Source organism: Macaca mulatta, chromosome 11 (assembly GCF_049350105.2).
Source record: "Macaca mulatta isolate MMU2019108-1 chromosome 11, T2T-MMU8v2.0, whole genome shotgun sequence".
NCBI classification, from domain to species: Eukaryota; Metazoa; Chordata; class Mammalia; order Primates; family Cercopithecidae; genus Macaca; species Macaca mulatta.
This window is the reverse complement of record NC_133416.1, coordinates 61620721-61636544: the sequence shown is the minus strand read 5'-3', so window position 1 is coordinate 61636544 and position 15824 is coordinate 61620721. Positions and strand designations below refer to the sequence as shown.

The following is a 15824-nucleotide window of genomic DNA, read 5'->3' as shown; positions in this document are numbered from 1 at the left end:
CAGGGAGGAAAAGCTAGTCAGACTAATTAATATGTTGTTTTCTCTCACTGAGTTAACCTATGCTGAATTTCAAAGAGAATATCATTTCACATCTCATGTATCAGATGTTGTAGTATGCTCTAATCACCTAGGTTAGGGGTGGGAGAGTAGTTGATAACAATAACTTGAGGTAAAATAAGTATAAGTCATGAATCTTACTTTCAAGAAATTTATAGTATATGTTATCTATACATAAGAAGTTACCCCCAGAATGTAGTCACTTGAAATAACAATAAACATTTATTCTCTCTCTCAGTTTCTGTGGGTCAGGAATTCAAGGGCAGTTTAGCGAAGCAGTTCTGCCTTGATATCGCTCTTGAAGCTGTAGTCAAGATGTCAGCTAGGGCTGTAGTTATCTGAAAGCTTGACTGGGGTTGACCACTCTGTACTGCAAGCAGGTTCACACACATGGATGGCAAGTTGGTGCTGGCTTTTGGTGGAAGGCCTCAGTTTCTCTCCACATTGGCCTCTCCATAGGGCTGCTTGCTGGCTGCTTGGTGGCTGGCAAGAGATCCGAGAGAGACCATGGTGGAAACTGCAATGTCTCTTATGATTTTGTGTTAAAAGTTACACATGTCACTTCCACAGTATTGTGTTGGTTACATGGGCCAGCCGTCATTCAGCATAGGAAGGGAAAACAGAAAGGGTAAGAATACCAAGAGAGGAAGGTCAATGAGGCCATCTTGGAGGCTACCACATAATCTATCTGGGATTTCAAAGTTATGCTAAAAAGCAATGCTAAATAGAAGAGCTACTATGTTTATAAACCTAGAACTTTGAATATGCTCATGATAGAATAAATTTCATAGTTTTTCACAAAATGCCATTGAATAAGTGACTTCAGTAAACTCTATTTTCATTGAAACTTGGTTTTTATTTTGCGCTCCTTGAAAACATTCTTCAGAGTAGGCTAAGGGATTTAATGAATTATATGGTTATCTTAATTTTCATTCAAAGGATATCAGCCATGCTGCTACAACAAAGAAACCCACAAATATAGTGAGCCTCTTACTTCAAATAAAGTACTAGTACAGAGATATATGGAGTAGATGGTCTTTGATAGAAAAGGCTTGCATCTCTGGGTCCATGGTGGCTGCTTAATGTGTCACCATGTCATAGCAAGCAGAAGGATGAAAGAGTGAGAGAGCAACTACCTTTTCTTTTTAAAGACATGACCCAGAAGTTACACACATTGCTTCACTCACATTCCATTGACCAGAACATAGTTATGGGACCACCTCTAATTGCAAGAGAGGCTGGACAGTGTAGTATCTAGCTGGCAGCCATGCACCCTGCTAAGATTTACTGTGTGGAGAGCAGGGTAGCAGAGTCATGCTATTAAAAGGAAGAAGAGACAGGACCATGAGAATTAGTGGTCTCTGCCACACTTACAAAATATAAGTTGTGGGGACAGGTCAGGTGACAAAAGTTAACAAGTAATTGGACCACATCTCTGGATCCAATTCAGTAATTAGAGGCACATTAAAAACATGATAGTAAGAAATGCTATCTTGCTAGAAGACCACCTTGTAAAAAACAATGTCATACAATTCAGAAATTAGTTTTGTAATGTTGCTGTGTTATGTTTACCATTGCTTTAAAAATAGGCTCAACTTATTCAAATATTTGTTTATCCAGGTAATGTGCTTGGCAGTGGAAAAACAGAAGTAAACAGGATCCTTACCTCACAGAACTTAGTCTAAAAGGAGAGACAAACAGGAAGATACAATATAGTGGGGTAGGTGCTGTGACTAGTGAAATCAGGAGTACTGGGTGGGGGATTAATGAAGGCTTCTTGGAGGAATTAGTGTTTGTGCTGGGACTTGATCTATAAAATACATTACATTCAATCCCAGCTACTCAGGAGGCTGAGGCACGAGAATCACTTGAACCCCAGGAGGTGGAGGTTGCAGTGAGCCCAGATCACACCACTGCACTCCAGCCTGGGCGACAGAGTGAGACTCCATCTCAAAAAAAAAAAAAAAAAAAAACAGTATTACAGAGAGCACATCAGAGTTTAAATAGATTTCAGATTTATCAAACAGACTGAATGAGGCTTTAATATTTACAACCAAGTACTGTAACCATACATATAGCATATTAGTTTCATTATCCCAACAAATCTATGAGAAAGATATTACTACCATTTTACAGATTAAGATATTGAGACCCAAGGAGGTTAAGTAACTTGCCAAGGTTACATATCTATTAAGTAAGGAAGGCAACATTCAAACTCAAGTCTTTTCAGATGACTTCCCTGTGCAAAATAAAAGCACATTAACAAAAAGCAAACATTATCATTAAAAATTCTGGCCAGGCGCAGTGGCTCATGTCTGTAATCCCAGCACTTTGGGAGGCTGACCCAGGCAGATCACAAGGTCAGGAGTTCAAGACCAACCTGACCAACATGGTGGAACCCCGTCTCTACTAAAAATACAAAAATTAGCTGGGGGTGGTGGCGCATGCCTGTAATCCCAGCTACTCAGGAGACTGAGGCAGAAGAATCGCTTGAACCTGGCAGGCAGTGGTTGCAGTGAGCCAAGATCACGCCATTGCACTCCAGCCTGGACAACACAGCAAGACTCAGTCTAAAAAAAAAAAAAATTATATGGAATATGCTTTCATAAAATATTTAGAGTTGCTTCTATCATAGGTGCATCCAAATGTATTCAATTTCTAAATTATCCAAGGACTTCATTAATACCCTGGATAATTAAGTGCTAGACCATGTACTCCAGACTATAAGCCTAGGACTTCAGAAGAGTGGCACATTGCCGAGATTTAGAATGAGCTGGGGAAGGCCGGGCTCAGTGGCTCACGCCTGTCATCCCAGCACTTTGGAAGGCCAAGGCAGGCAGATCACTTGAGGTCAGGAGTTCAAGACCAGCCTGGCCAACATGGTAAAACCCCGTCTCTACTGAAAATATAAAAATTGGCCAGACCTGGTGGTGGGCGCCTGTAATCCCAGCTATTCAGGAGGCTGAGGCAGGAGAATCACTAGGAGGTTGCAGTGAGCCAAGATCATGCCACTGCACTCCAGACTGGGTAACAGAGCAAGACTTCATCTCAAATAAATAAATAAATATTTTAAAATAAAATAAAGAATGAGATGGGGAAGCTTATGCAGGGCTTGCTTGGATGGGCCTTGATGACCAATACAGAGGACAGTGCATTCCAGACACTGAAATCACAGGCGCAAAGCTGAAGACGAAATGGGCACATTAGTGAGACAGTGCTGAGACACTGAGACCCAAATGACTAAAGTAGAAGGTGTATTTGAAAGAAGCTTTCTGGTTCTCCCCAGTACAGGTCAGGAGAATGGAGAGATTGGAGACCTCAGGGTCAGTTTACCCCCATTTAAGTGGCCATGGTAGCTGTGACCTACCCTCACTTTTCTAGGAAAAAATATATCCCAGCATTCCCAACATCTTCTCTCTTCAGTGTAATCATATTGTCACCTTGAATATCAAAAGACATATATTATTTTCCTAATGCTGGTCCAGGGCTGTACCAATTGACAGACACAATCTTTGCTTTATTCAAGTTTCCAGTCTGATAGGATACAGACAATTCAGAAAACAAAATGGGACAAACTTAGCCCAAAATTAAAGCCTCATGATTCCCTTAAGATGTCAAAGTGCTTACAGCTGTACCATGTAGGGGCCATAACAAATGCTACATTTAAGAGGACACTAGGCATGGGTGGGGTGGTCCCAGGCTTGATAAGGTTACTTATGCCCCCAAATCCTTGTGGTCAACCCAGAACAGTCGCCTGGAAAAGGACTGATGGACAGGACACCTTTCCTCCAAAGGAATCCTGCCTCTCCTATATGCCCCGAAATGAGTATGAGTGGGAAGCTAACCAGAGGGAAAAATAGGAGGTGCTGTTAGGGTCAGACAGGATCCAGCAGCCTGGACCCAAGCGCGCGGAAAAGGCCATTGTCTGAGTGGCTTTCTGGACTTCCTGCCCTCAAACACCTACCCCGCCCAACATGCACACTCAATCTCTTGCCTCCTGTTCTGCCATCACTGTGATTAGGAGGCACTACCCACCAAGAGGACGACAGACCACTGAGGTTCTCCTAAAGTGAGAAGGGAAATCACCCAGACCCATCCCCAGTGGGGAAGGGCAAAAAGATAACACAGAGCAGGCCTTTAAGATTACTAGAGAAAAGTGTTTCCAGATCTTAACGAAGATCAGGATCCTCCTTATCTCTCAACCCTCACTCATTTCTCCTAGTTCTACTTATCCAGAAGACGTAGAGTTTTCTGGCACAAGTGAGCAACAGCTGGATGGGGGCGGGGGTGTGTCTGTGTAGGTGTCTGTGCCTCTAGGCATGTCCCAGTGGTTTTTATGTGTGGGAGAGAAGTCAGCAAACAGGGTGTGGTTGTGGGTGTGTCTCGCGTGGCATGAGGCATCTACAGAGCAGTTCTGTTGAAATCCCTGGGCTCCCTGCTCTACCAGCCCTGGCTTTGAGTCCATTTCATGACCCTGATGAGACCAGATTCCCAGCTGATGACGCCCATTCCCAATCACCAGCTTCCAGCTCTTTGGCCCCTCCCCCATCCACGCGCTCACTCCTCTGGCAGGCTAGCTGGGCTTTTGGCTGGGAACTGAGCTCAAAGCGGAAACAGGCAGTTGGGAGGTGTGATTTATGTCTCTGACTTCACCCCAGGCTGGAGCCCAAACACTTGGACCCTCCCCGCAAGTACCCGTCTGGCAAATTCTCTCCTCCCTCTCAAAATCTCAGGCTCTTCTAGCTGGTCAGAGGTCTTCCAGGCAATCCCATCCTCACTACCATCCCCCCTCTCCACTAACACTACCACTCACACCTGTAGCTCCTGCTGATTACAGTGATAGAAGAATTAACTTCACTATTACCCACAGGAGGCAGGATTCTATCAGCCCCAAACAATAGGTAAATCCCTCCATATATCTAATTTCCTTCTCTCCTGCTGTTGACCAGTAGTTGGTAGAAACAAAGGGGAGCTAACTCACTCAGAATTCTACCTCTGGCCTCTCAAGCTCTCTTTGCAGATTTAAGGTAATCCTCAATCCTGTGATTGTTTCTATGTCTAGAGACTTCTTATAAACATTCTCAAAGACATCAGAGTGCCATTTTCTTGCTCCTGATCAGTAACTTGATGCATATCTTTATCTGCCATTTGTCAAGAGCTGGAAAGCACTCTCCCACCCCCCACAATCGGGAAGCCTAGAGTCAGAAAATACCTTGCTAGGAAGTGAGAGCCCTCTAACTCCTTCCAGGGGCTCCCACCTTTACCACTTAGAAAATCCTACTACAAATCTAGTTTCTTCTTTTCTCACTTTTAAAGATTCCTCATCAATCAAATGCCCTTGTTAACTTTAGAGAATAGTTGAGGAGGATTAAATGAGGAAATAAATTTGAAAGATACAAAATGCTGCTTCATAGGATTATTTTGAGGTTAAATGAGGTCACATATGTAAAATGCTTAGATCTGTACGTGGTACTGGATAACTATTAGCTGTTTTCTCCTGTAATATCTCAAAAATTGGGGAGGGAACTGGGAGTTTGCCCTTCCTAGGCATCTAGAGCCCATGGGCTTATTATAACCTTGTTGGATGGGAAGCTCAGATTCCTAGGTTTTAGTTTCTGAAAGTACATGGTTGCATGAATGAATGAATCCATGCTCCATTCAGTTTTCTGGGGTCTGGCCTCTCCTTCCCTGGCTTCCTTCCCATCACCCCCTACAGAGCCTTTCCCCTAGATCACTGAGCTCATCCTGGTTACCAATTATTTGTTTATTCCTAGCCCCCACACAAGGACTCCAGCCCCAACCCTGGTTTTCCCCGGAGTTCCTGTATGAGAATCTGAATGTGTTGGGGTAAGATGGAACCTCAAGGCTCACCTAGCCCAATTTCTTTGATTTAGGAAAGACAAAATTGAAAGCCAAAGAAGGGCAGACTTGCTCAAGTTGGAACTTCCAAGTCAAGTACCTGGATTCAGCCCAGGGAGTCCCTGTGTGCTTTCAAGGGAAAAAGAATTCTCATCCCCTTCTTCATTTCTCTCTCTCAGTGAGTAGAATAAATCACTATTTTTAACTACCTAAAACATGAGCAAAAGCTGGAGAAAGGCTCAAGTAAGTCCCTCCACATACAAGCTTACTGGCTTCTTCCTTATTTTCCCGGGTCTTCTCTAATCCTTATATCTGCCCCTTCTTGCATTCTTCCCTTCCTCCACCTCCAGTCACACTTAGATGGCTTCTGTGCTAACGTGTATGTCATTTGCACATCAACAATAGATCAATAGATTTGGGGGGTTTTTTGTGTTTGTTTTTTTGTTTTGTTTTGTTTTTTTGAGACGGAGTCTCACTCTGTCTCCCAGGCTGGAGTGCAGTGGCACAATCTCAGCTCACTGCAAGCTCTGCCTCCCGGGTTTACGCCATTCTCCTGCCTCAGCCTCCCGAGTAGCTGGGACTACAAGCGCCCGCCGCCACACCCAGCTAATTTTTTGTATTTTTAGTAGAGACAGGGTTTCACCATGTTAGCCAGAATGGTCTCGATCTCCTGACCTCGTGATCCACCCGCCTCAGCCTCCGAAAGTGCTGGGATTACAGGTGTGAGCCACCGCACCCAGCCTTGTTGTTTTTTTGAGACAGTGTCTTACTCTTTTGCCCAGGCTGGAGTGCAGTGGCATGATCTTGGCTCACTGCAACCTCCACTTCCCAGTTTCAAGCAATTCTCGTGCCTCAGCCTCCTCAAGCAGCTGGGATTACAGGCGTGCGCCACCATGCCCAGCTAATTTTTTGTATTTTAGTAGAGACGAGGTTTCACCATGTTGCCCAGGCTGGTCTCAAACTCCTGAACTCAGGCAATCCACCCGCCTTGGCCTCCCAAAGTGCTGGGATTACAGGTGTGAGCCACCGCGCCCGGCCTAGATTTGTTTTTAAAAAGTGAATTTGTTGCTGAGCACAGTGGCTCATTCCTGTAATCCCAACACTTTAGGAGGCCAAGGCAGGAGGATCACTTGAGCCGAGGAGTTCGAGACCAGCCTAGGCAAACATAGTGAGACCCTGTTCCTACAAACAAACAAAGAATTAGTTTAAAAAGGAAAAGAAGAATGGGTCAATGGCTTTCTTTGAAAGTGTTTAGTCTGAATCCAACACCTAGGTCCAAAGTGGGGTACACTTGACCAGCAGCTTCTGTGAGCATGACCACCCCATAAGCCTCATAAAGGCATTCCTTTTGCCTTTGCCAGTGAGTCTCTAGCATTCCAAAGATATACCTAGTGGACTGGTCTTTCCTAAAGTAAAGCCAGATTGCTTGGGTTTGAATCCCAGCTCTTCTGCTTACCTTGGGCAAGTTTGTGCCTCAGTTTCCTCATTTTATGGAATAGGTCAATAGTACCTCCCTGATAGAGGGGCAGTGCCAATTAAACAAGTTAATACATACAAAGCTCTTAGAATGCATACTATGTAGCATAAAGCATAAGCTATTATTATTATAGGAGAGACAATAACTCCAGGAAGCTGTGCCTCCACCTCCACCCCCCATACATACTTGAGCCATGTGGCATGGTTCCTCTCTCTTCCTGGGATCTCATTACCCTTCTCCAAACCTGCCCATCTGGCCCTTGTACAGTCTTACCCTTAGCCAACCCCCAGCTCTACCCCTGGGGCCCAAACCTGGGTGTAGGGGAGGGAAGAAGAAAGAAAAAACGTGGCCATTTTAGGGCAGAAGAGCTGTTAGAGGGGAGAAGGGGTGGGGGCAACAGGGAAGTGGACCCAGAGTTGGGAAGCTCCTTATTGGGAAAGGCCCCCGTCTGATTCTGGGAGACAGAGGCCAGGCCTGGGCACTCAGCCAAGTCCAAAGAGCAGGCCCCAGGCCCTAGTCCTGGCCCCCAAAGCCAGCACCAGTGAAGAGACTAAATATTCAGTTGCTTCGGGCCCTTCTCCAGACAGTCACAGGACACTTTCCCTACCCCAGCCTCACCTCTTCTGACAAAATACCCATGGTGATTAAAGTAGCTAGAACCAGGAGTGCCACGTCCCTGTGTATGTATGTGTGTGCTGGGAGGAGAGAGACTCATGCTTCCGGGCCATAATAAGGTCAAACCACTGTTCCAAAAGTGGCTGTCTCTAGGACACTGCCCACCACCCACAACCCCCACTACCTCCCCCCAAGTCCAACGGCTGGCTGTGAACTCCTCCTACAGGAATTCAGCCAGTTCTGGGGAGACTGCTGATGAGGGGGGGCCCAAGGGTGAGTAACGGTTCCCGTGGGGATCGGGGTGCCCATGACTAATCAATGAGAGGGTGAGAAATAAAACTTACATTCCTTGACTTGTAGGGCAGTAGCTGGAGGTGGGAGGTGGGGCAGGGGCAGACTGAAGCAAGGACAGCCAAGTAGGGACGAAGAGAGGGAAGCGAGGCTGAGGTGGGGGTAGGGAGCCTTTCCAGCCCTGCTCTCTCCACATCTCAGGCTGAAGGAGAGGCAGGCCCCAGGTAACCAAACACCTGGGTTTCTGCTTCCCATCCCCTGGCAAATAAGCTTCTCCTCCAGTTCATTCAATCCAGGGCTACAGACTTTGAATGGGCTGAGGGAAGGGTACACTGACATCTCATTTGCATTCCTCAGCCCCTACCCCACTTATCTAGGAGTCCCTGTGCCCAGAAGACCCGGCTTGGAAAAACTCCCCTGTGCAAGACTGAGAGCTAGACTAAGGGCATAAGAGCGGAAATGAGCCGGGAGCCAAGATGCTGAGAGAAGGAAGGAAGCCAGCCTGCTGCCACAAAGGAGTCAGGAAAGAGAGGGAACAAACAGCCAAGTGCTTCCTGCCCATCCCCTTCCCTGCCTCCCCACCAACCTCCTCCAGCCTGTCCAGACATCTCAGGCCCAGGGGGAGTGGGGAAAGGAGAGCAAAGACCCACACGAAATGCCCTCTAAAGCTTCCAGCTCAGCAGCCTTCATGGCAGAGGCCAGGGCTATTCTCAAAGCAGCTCCTGTATCATAGCTAGATGATCACTCCCGTGTCAGCCAGTTCCAGAAGCCCCCTTACCCCAATTTCCTCCACCAAAGTGACCCATTCCTCTCTGTTTCAAGCTTGCTTTCTCTGGCCCTCCAGTATCTGCAGTTGAAAGAGAACACCATGAGTTTGGGAAGGGATGTGGTGGTGGGGAGGGTTGGGAGAGTTTTAAGAACAGGCAGCCCTCTTCCCCAAACTGCTATCTCACCTCCCACTGCACTAGTATGAGAGCAGGGGCAATCACACCTCACACACACGCACCCCAACTTTAGCCGATTGACAGCTCAGGATACAGTACACCCATGCAAATACACCAACACAAACACGTTCAGATTTTCAGACCATACACACACACAGAGGGAGGTTTTCACCTCACAGGCACATTCACATCACACAGGATCTTTTCCCAGCCTGGCCGGCACAAATGGTGAACATGAGAAAGATGTAGAAACCTGGGCCAACGTGGACCCAAAATATATTCCAGGTTTGGCCCTTCTCCAGACCTGTTTCTCCTTTCCTTGCTACTCTCCCAGGGCTTTCCCATGCAGAACACAGGAGAAGGTGGAGAGGCGGCACCTGAGGGTGCTCTGTTCCTAAGCTGTGATAGTCAGCTCTGTCTGCGTTTCTGGAACCCAGCCCCCCTCCCTGAGGTGATCACATGGAAAATGTCCAGCTGCGGTTGCTTGGAGAGATGAGCTCAGCCAGTCTGAGTGGGGCTGGGGGCCTGGACTCAGCGTCAGACTTTCCACTTCGGACCTTACCCCTCCTCCCACCTCCAAATACCTCTCCAGGGATTCAGGAGCAGGAAAGGGGCCAAAGGGACTTCTGACACAAATGTCGCAGTCTTGGACTGGTTCAGAGGGGAAGGGTGGACACTGATGAAGGGCAGAACAGATCTGGAAGCACCTCTAGTCTGCTTCATTCCTGCATACCCACTTCAGGGAAATAAATCCAAAGATAGACCAAAAAAGACAAGGGAGACTAGCTTGCAGTGTAAGAAGTGGGGGAAGATGACTTCAGAAAGTCACTTCAGAAAGTCATCTTCCCAGCGGTGGGAGGGGGAGGGTGGGGAACTCAAGAAAGAGTAGATTCAACTCAATGACCCCAAAATGACAAAAGACATAGAAAGCTGTGTCCTAAATGGAAAGCTGGGGGTGGCAGAGGAAGGAGCAGACCGGTGTTCCACACTACCTCTCATCGGCCAGTGAAGAACTCCTGACCTGGCAGGAGGAAAGGATGAGTCCCTTAATCCAGTCTTCCAAAGTCTATTTCCCACTCTCCGTGACTCTGCACCCCTGCCCTCCCTCTCCTCACGTTCCTTTCCCTCTATCCCTCCTCTCTGTTGTGTGCTTCCCCCTTCCTGTCTCCTTTCCTCTCACCTACCATCTTTCTAGGATCCTCCTTCCTGGTTCCTCCACCCACTTCTCCTTCACCAATCCCTAGCCACTCTGTCTTTTCCTCTCTCTAAACCCTCTCTGTCTACGTCTTTGCTCTTATTTATGTCTCCAACCTAACCCATTTCCCCCTCCTTCTCCCTCCTTATTCTCCCCAGCATAACCCACAGAGCTTTATACATAGTAAGCATTCAAAATGTATACTACTTAGATCAATGGCATTTATTAATTAATGTCCCTTACACAATTCTAGGAACTTAGAGCAGACTGAGATCTTTATTAGTTAAAATGTTGGAGCCACGAAAGGTTTTGGTTTTTTTTTTTTTTTTTTTTTTTTTTTTTTGAGACTGAGTCTCGCTCTCTTGCCCGGGCTGGAGTGCAGTGGCGGGATCTCAGCTCACTGCAAACTCTGTCTCCCAGGTTCACGCCATTCTCCTGCCTCAGCCTCCCGAGTAGCTGGGACTACAGGCACCCACCACCTCGCCCAGCTAGTTTTTGTATTTTTTAGTAGAGACGGGGTTTCACGGTGTTAGCCAGGATGGTCTCGATCTCCTGACCTTGTGATCCGCCCGTCTCGGCCTCCCAAAGTGCTGAGATTACAGGCTTGCGCGACCGCGCCTGGCCAACACGAAAGGTTTTGATCTGAGAAGTAACATCATCAGAGCCTTAGTTTAGGAAGATTAATTTGCCCGCAAAGAGTAGGGTGGATTTCAGGGGAAAATGAGACCCTTTTTTTTCATTTTCTCTCGTTCTTTCTTCAACTGTTTCTTTCTCTCTGACTTCTTCACCATCTGACAGGCTTCCCCACCTGACCACAACTTCCTCTCTCCCTTCAGTGAGTCTTCCCTCCTTCCTTGAGTTTTCCTTCCCTTTACCCCTATCCTGCCCTTCCTCCTCTCAACAACCCCCCCTTCCTAGAACATCTGTAAGCAATCGGCTTCTAGAGAGGGGTAGGGTTGAGATTTCCCAGCCAGCTGTGGGGGTGTGGCCAGCTGTGGCCGACTGGGTGGAAGAGTGTGGCCTGAAGGGAGGGCCGCTCTCCCTAGAGGTGAAAGCTTGGAGTACCATTCCACTGTTCCTGTTCCTAGGCACGCAGCTCTTTAATCAAACCCCAAACTTCTCTTCTTTCCAGGTCAATCTCATCACACACCCCTTTTCTATCTGAGAGACCTGGAAGCCCTAACCCTACCTCCCAGTTCCACAATTCTATCATCTGGAACCCTCTAGCCACATGTAGATTAGAGACTGGAAGAAGGCATCCAAAATCCCAACTGCTGGACATCTGTTGAAGGGAATATAAACCGAAGGGTCAGAAAGCTCCTCCTCTTGGCTTCTCCCTTAGGGCTTTGAATCCAATCAAGGACTGAGGCCAGAGGTGGGGGGTGTGGGTATTCTTACTTACTACAGGTAAAGCAGGAAGTTCAATACATTTTTGTACATTAGACCCAGAAGTAACCACTTGTGAATTGTGAATGTATAAACTGTATACAACATTACCTTCTTTTATACTATTATCTCAATTTAGTAAGCCTCAACCTTGGAGTCCAGGGGTTAAGAATCTTCTAAGGCTTTGTGCCTCCTCAAGTTATAGCTCTGGAAGAAACGGAGGGGGCTCTGCTTCCCAGGAGTGTTCTGTGTCACCGGGCTCATAAATATCAGCCCAAGACTCTCCATTTTACTTTTATGCACTGGCTGCTGGGGACACCTGGAACCTTTGCAGGAATTGCTGTAAACCCCACTTATCCCCTAGTTCAGCACCCTAACAGGTTAGCTCTCCCTGAAGAGAAAGGCAAGGGGATGGACCTATTCTTCTTAGCCCTGTACATGATCCCTGGAAAACAAATGTGCTCATTGTGAGGTGATGATGGACAGCGAGGAATTTGCAGCCAAGGAAGGAGTGTATGTGTTTGTTTGGGGGTAGAGAGATGAGGAGCGCTAGAGGTCCAGAGAACTCACGAGGAAGACTTATGAAAACCAAGGAGAGGGACATGCTGGGCCCCATCCCCAACTTTGTGCCATTGTGTTAAGGACTAATGGCACACTATGCTCTACACACACACACACACACCCTGATTCCTACCTGATCAGAGATGCTGTTATCTCTATAAAGCCAGAAAGAGCTGAGGCTAGTAACATAGCATGTCTGGGTTTGGAGTGCAATCTGTGGCCTCCTGCCTTCCTCCCCAGCCTCTTCCGATGCCCTTTCTGTCTGGGATTGATAATCCTTCCCAAGAGAGGGCTGGAAATGGCAGTCGGACTTGTAGAGGTGGGAGGAAACGCCTGGCTCATCCTCAACCCCTCACAGCCCCAGTCGGATGTGCATTGGGAATCCTGGTGCTCCAGGTCCCTTCCTGATGGGCTCCAGATGTGCTTACATCTGGGAAGGCCATCCCAGGAAGCTGACACTCCCACCCACAGCTCCCACCCCGGATGGTTCTCTCCTCTAACTTCCAGGCCCTTGAGCTGAGAAGCTTCAGGCACCCCTTTCCTCTCGAGAGGTAGGTACAAGGCAGCAAAGGGGAGAGAAAGGAAAGACATGGGGGTGGCCTGAGTGAGCAGATAAAATGAGGTCAATGTTTAGGACACCCCAGAGGATCTTGTTTTCCTTTTAACTTCCTATCTGGGGTTGTTACATTTTGTCGTAGCATTCTGGTGCCTCCAAAAATGCCAAAAATAAATTGAGAAAAACTCAAGAACTTTTGGAAGAGAAGACATTAGCAAGAGTGGGGGAAATTCCTTCCCACTGATCTGCTTAATCTGGATTCCTGACACTCTCCTGTCAGTGCCCACCCCTAGTCCCTGTCCCCCTGTGCCTCCCCAACCTAGTCTCGCCTGGAAAAACTCCCAGTTTTTTCCCCACAGAGGTATCTAGTCATAAGAGTCTGAGTCTTTCTCTGTCGCCGAGGCTGGAGTGCAGTGGTGCTATCTCAGCTCACTGCCACCGCCACCTCCTGGGTTCAAGCAATTTTCCTGCCTCAAACTTCTGAGTAGCTGGGATTACAGGCTCCTGCCACCACACCCAGCTAATTTTTTGTATTTTTAGTAGAGACAGGGTTTCACCATGTTAGCCAGGCTGGTCTCAAACTCCTGACCTCAGATGATCTGCCCGCCTCAGCCTCCCAAAGTGCTGAGATTACAGGCGTGAACCACCACATCTGGCTCTAGTCACAGTCTTAATCACTGGGTTCAGAGTCCTGGAGCAACAAAAGAACCCAAGCATCTTATCGCTAATGTCTGCTTTTGTCACCCTAGTCAACATCTTTCATCCACCCCTCCTGTGCTGTGTGCAAACTGGGGATAGAAAAAGGAGAGGAGTCTGGGTTTATTTTAGGCATAGGACGCAGAGCAGGGGTTTCTCCTGGGTCAGACAGGGCTTGGGGATGGTGGAGGTGACTCACAGATGATAGAGCCCTCAGTTCCTCTAGGCAGAGACCTGAGTCAGAGCAGCAACAGAGCCTGAGGGTGCAGATGGTCTACTCCTGTACTTTCCAATTTCCCTCTATTAGACATACACATACACACACACAGAATGGATCCTGGTATAACTGGGCTCCTATTCTACTTCTGGAAATCCCCCCATCCCTGCCTTCAGCTTCATAATTTTCCTAAATATCCCACCTTCCTTCACTCTGTGAGATCCAACTTCTTTATTTGCTTGTTTGTTTTTGTTTTGTTTTGTTTTTGAGATGGAGTCTCATTCTGTCACCCAGGCTGGAGTGTGATGGCGCAATCTCGGCTTACTGCAACCTCTGCCTCCCAGGTTCAAGCAATTCTCCTGCCTCAGCTTCCCAAGTAGCTGGGATTACAGGCACCCACCACCGCACCTGGCTAATTTTTGTATTTTTACTAGAGACAGGGTTTCATCATGTTGGCCAGGCTGGTCTCGAACTCCTGACCTCGTGATCCACCCACCTTGGCCTCCCAAAGTGCTGGGATTATAGGCATGAGCCACTGCGCCCGGCCTAGGAAGTTTTATTTCATGGACACCTCAGCCTCCACCACCCCTACCCAACCAGGCTTTTTACAGCCCAACAAGACCTGAGTCTGTTTCTTGAAACCAAGGCATCCAGCCTCAGTGTTCTCAGAATTTCCAGGCATTTGAGAATCTTAAAGAAGCCACTGAGTCTCACCCCAGAGAAATCACATACATACGGACAAAAACTTCCATCCAGTTTCAGAGGATTAATGGATTGTATACCCAATCTTCCCCACCCCACCCCAAAGACAATGGATCTAGGTTATAATTCCTACTCTAGGATCTTCCCCCATACCCCTGTAGAAACCCAGCCTGGTTTACAGGGCTGACATTGCAGTGGGAAAAGCAATGGCTTTGAAATCTACTGGGATGGCCGGGCGCGGTGGCTCAAGCCTGTAATCCCAGCACTTTGGGAGGCCGAGACGGGCGGATCGCGAGGTCAGGAGATCGAGACCACCCTGGGTAACACAGTGAAACCCCGTCTCTACTAAAAATACAAAAACTTAGCCGGGCGAGGTGGCAGGCGCCTGTAGTCCCAGCTACTCGGGAGGCTGAGGCAGGAGAATGGCGTGAACCCGGGAGGCGGAGCTTGCAGTGAGCTGAGATCCGGCCACTGCACTCCAGCCTGGGTGACAGAGCGAGACTCCGTCTCAAAAAAAAAAAAGAAATCTACTGGGATTGGGTTTGGATTTCACTTCTGCCCCTTTCTGTTGGCCTTCACTTAGTCACTTCTCTCCTTCAGGCCTCAGTTTCCTAACAGTAAAATGAGGATCATGATACCTTCAGTGCTGGATAAGTTGGGATAAATGGGATAGAGGCTGATTAAAGGTCAAGCCCAGGGCCAGGAATACAGCATGTGCTAAATAAACCATTATCAGTACTCCCCACCTTCTTCCACGCTACTAAAATTCAGCATGACTCCTGGCATTAGAACTTGCACCTGTATCCTGAACTCCTCTGTGGAAGTTCACTCTTCTGGTTCTAAAACTCCAGCCTTCAAGGCAAGCAGGCTGGCGACAACAGGAGCCTGGTGAGTGTCCTGGCCTTGCCCTTCACCTTCTTCCTCTCCATCAAGCAGACCGTGATTCATAACAGTCAGTCATCACAGCAAATCATTCCTACTGAGCAGTGAAGAGACAGAGGGTACCAAAGAGGTCAGGTTTCAGAGAAAAAACAGAGGCACTTGGAGACACACAGCCTTGGCCAGAGAAAGGCTGAGAGATATACAAGATGAAAAGAAAAAGCTGAGAGAAGATAGAGCATTTAGAGGGACAGTGGGCTCAGAGGAGAAGGCAGTGGGTTTGGAATCTAAACACTTAGGTTCTAGACTCACCGCTAACTGGCTAGCCATATGACCCTGGACAAATCACTTCATCTCTCTACACCTATTTCCTCTTCTGAAGAAGAGTG

General features: G+C 47.6%; 1 long non-coding RNA gene across 4 annotated transcripts in view; it reads right to left on the bottom strand.

Annotated features, from left to right (window-relative positions):
- The window catches only part of LOC114670863 (uncharacterized), a 106230-nt gene that overhangs the window by 59867 nt on the left and 30539 nt on the right, over positions 1-15824 (bottom strand). Inside the window, exons 2-3 of one of the 4 annotated variants that reach the window (XR_003720651.2) lie at positions 9078-9146; positions 195-540 (exon numbers count right to left, since the gene is read on the bottom strand). The exons of 2 other annotated variants lie outside the window; for them this stretch is intronic. This is a non-coding gene — a long non-coding RNA (uncharacterized LOC114670863). Of the gene's footprint in view, positions 1-194; positions 541-9077; positions 9147-15824 lie in introns of those variants that run through there. One more of the 4 variants, XR_013401148.1, reaches the window with a different exon arrangement.